The 3,479-nt window shown below is 51.3% G+C and overlaps 1 long non-coding RNA gene across 1 annotated transcript; it reads right to left on the minus strand.

The window, feature by feature from the left end:
* Positions 1 to 2,178: 2,178 nt before the first annotated feature.
* On the minus strand, positions 2,179 to 2,977 carry LOC122910814. The gene is made up of 3 exons (XR_006385274.1): positions 2,776 to 2,977; positions 2,372 to 2,509; positions 2,179 to 2,205 (listed from the first exon to the last, which is right to left on the minus strand). It is a non-coding gene; the product is annotated as an uncharacterized LOC122910814 (long non-coding RNA).
* Between the last annotated feature and the right edge of the window lie 502 nt (positions 2,978 to 3,479).

Below are 3,479 nucleotides of genomic sequence, written 5' to 3' on the forward strand. Positions count from 1 at the left end.
GGGAAGGAACCACAACATGATGGAGACAGGAGGCTAGAGAAGAGGATGGATTTAACCAGAATGACTTGATCTTGGGGGAATTCGGGCAAGACGATTGGTGGATATGAGGAGGGGAGGGTCTCTGGGATGTAGAGAGGCTGCCACAATGACGGGGACATGGAAGGAGGGGCAAACTGGTGGTTGGGTGCACTGGGTGTTCAATTTGGAATGGTTAATTTGGGGTAAGTGTGAGACACACAGGGAGGCATTCACAGAGCTACCAGGGCAGAATCTCCTTTCACTAGGGTCTCTGATTGGGAGAAGGCAGTATCCGCTCCAAAAGCTCTCCCATTCCCAGAGGGTGGTTCTAAATATACCAGAAAATCTCTCACAATTAGCCTTAACCCAGACATTGAACCCCCTCTCTCCACCCCATTCATGAAATGCCTCTGGCATTTAGGTGTCTTGTAATTGTATTTTCTCTGCTTGTTAATGGACCCACTGAGGCAGTCCTCCTGGGAGAGAGAAAGATTTCATTTGTCTGGGACTGAAGAGGGAGACAGGGGTTGCCGGAGCTAATGAGGAATCAATGCCTCATAATTGCTAATTAAATGAGCCTGGCTCTCTCCTGGGGCTATTAGTTGGCTGGTTGGCCCTTGAGTGTCCACAAATTTAATTATACTCCCCAATAAACACCTGCAGCAACCATCACCCTATGGTATCTCTGTGGGTGAGACCAAGGAGAAGCAGGATCTTTATGTGTGTGCTGAAGCCATCAATTTACTTATTGATTGATGTATTGGTTTAGTCTCCGATGCCTTTATTGATTCAACAAATGTTTATTGAGCACCTGCTGTGTGCCAGGTCCTGAAATGGGTGCTGGGGACACAGAAGTGAAAATACAAACATAATCTCTGCTTTCATGGGGCTCACAGTGTGATGGGGGGACACAGACATCTGTCCTGCAGACAGATAACACAAAAATAACTGAAGTGCTGGGGAGAAGATATCCCAAGTCTATGGGACTAATATATACTTGACATGGGGAGAAGGCAGTATGAGGCAACAAGGAAAACTTTCCTCGAGGCCATGAAACTTGGATCAGAAGGCAGAGTGAGTGATGGGGTGCTGTAGGGGGCAGAGCTTTAAAAGCTGAGGGAATGGCAAAGTCTCTAAGGCTAGAATAAGCTTGCTGTGGTGTTTGTGACTTGATTAGGATGTGAGAGGGAATTGGGGGTGAGTCCTGTTGAGGTCACAACTCACCTACTGGGCACAGATTTATACTTGTCCTATAACTGGTCCATGGAACTGATGGAAGGATGGGGGAGAAAGATAACATTCCTGGAATCATTATTGAGAAGTCTCCAAAGAATTCTGGTCTAGGGAAGGCTTCACATGCCTTTCCTTCATTGATTTCCCCAGGAAAGTGTAGTAAGATTGTTATGGACCCTGGGTTCAGAATCAGATACTTTGTATTTCCTGGCTTGTGGGGTGTACAAGTGAGGCAGCCAATACCATATATGGCGCACTGTTCTGTGTTTATGGGGTGCATGCCCCTGTTTTATTCCCTCCCTTATCCTTGTGCCATGGAATGAGCCAGCCCTCCCCGTGGATGTAAGTTATCCTTCTTTGATCCCCTGTCCCCCACACTTGCTTGCCCATCTCACATGGAGGTCGACGGGAGTCTACGCTATGAGGAAGCTGTGACTTGTTGTCATAGTACATCACAACAACAAAATCACTAGTCTTCCACACAGCACTAGACCACAACCACTCCAGTCTTCTTCGTCATCCTCTCCCCACCTCTGAGAACCCCGTCTAGCTCTTACCCCTCACCTGAGCCAAGCCATAACATTTGGGCTTCCTGCTTCTCCACTGCCTCCTCTTTTCCATTCCTGGTCCCCCTGGAGAGAGGCAGGGTCTGATCCCCAAGGGCCCAGCTCCCACCCAGGCATGTCAGAAACATGGAATTTGGAGTTGGACAGATGTGGGCTTGACTTGCAGCTTCATTCACCCTTGGGCTCGTTCTATCTCTGCCACTCTCTGGGTCTCAGTTTCCTCAAGTGTCATCTGGGCGTAATGACACCCACGTCCTAGGGTTGAAGATGGCATTTAATGTATATAAAACCCTTGGCACAATGCTTCCACACAAGTCTGGAAGGAGCCCAGCAACGTCATCGTGGCAGGTGCGCGTTCCCCCACAGTCGGACCGACTGGCCATCTCACCTGTTGGGAATTACGGATTTATGTGTGCGGTTTCTTTTCACCGGCTTGATCTAGAAAATAATTCGTTGAAACATCCATTAAATGAGGGGCAAGTCTCCAGAAGCGTCAGACGTCTCCGACCACCCTCTCTCTTCCCCCGGGCAGGGCGAGAGGTCTCCCCGGTTACCGGGGAAGCTGTCAGGTTTCCCGGAGCTGAAATGAAGTGGGCCCGCGAACCCCGCTGGAAGCTGTCCGGAGCTCTGGTGCTGAAGCAGATCGCGGTTCCTTTCCTGGACCCCGAGAGGCGCTGTCCGGGGTCTCGGTGCTGAAACAGATAGCAATTTCCTTCCGTGGTGGCGGAGAGCTGTGCTCGGCCTCGGTGCTGAAGAAAACTTGACTTGCTTCCCTCTCCTCCCTTAGCTCACCCCACTCCCCTCTATTCTCTGTCTCTCTGACTCGCCCCCTCCCCCAGATTTCTTTACCTTCCGATTCTGTTCCCGGGGCACTTCAGAATGGCAGTGGGGGAGACACGGAGAGGCCGCGACCAGGACTCATATGTGCTCCCCACCTCGTGGCTGTCCCCTGACTTACCTCCCAGGTAGTCAACCCCGGAAGTCTCCGCTTTCCAGACCTCCAACTTTGCCGTCTTTGTCACTTTCTTGGAAAATGTCCATGGGCTGATCTGTAAACCAGCCCCTTCCCAGGGGGGTCCCTCTTCCTTCAGGCCACCCCTCCCCCACGGGGCAGTGGCCTTTCCTCTGTACACCTCACCTGCTTCCAATCTTGTGGGCTGATGCAGGTGACTAGTGGCTGCTGAAGCAGGGACGTGCACTTTTATGGGCTTTGGGGAAGGCGGGGCACCGGGAACCCAAGGAGGGGCTTCACCAGACGGCCAATGGGACTCAGCCTGGAATGCATCTCCAAAGATTACCTCATAGGCTGTGGTCTCGGCTTCAGAATAAAAGTCTGGCATCTGCCCAAAAACTGTCTTGGGGTTTCCTGGAGTGAGGAGGAACACTCGCTGTGGTCTCCAGGGTCTCCCCACTTGGCCCAAACTCTTCCTGGGTCTCTCACATCCAGCTTGGCACAGAAGCGCTGGCTGGAACCTACCTCTTCCCATCTTCACCTTGTGCTGTTGCTGAATCAGGAGAGAGAAAACTAATAAACTGAGTTGGGGACGGAACGGGGAGGTTCAGTATATTTAAGTTCAGTTCCAGAGGAATGGAGGACTCAGAAGAGCGTGGGGCAGAGGTCAGTTTCAAGACTAGAGCTTTTGATTCCTCAGCTCAGAACCC

This window comes from Neovison vison, chromosome 6 (genome assembly GCF_020171115.1).
Source record: "Neovison vison isolate M4711 chromosome 6, ASM_NN_V1, whole genome shotgun sequence".
NCBI classification, from domain to species: domain Eukaryota; kingdom Metazoa; phylum Chordata; class Mammalia; order Carnivora; family Mustelidae; genus Neogale; species Neogale vison.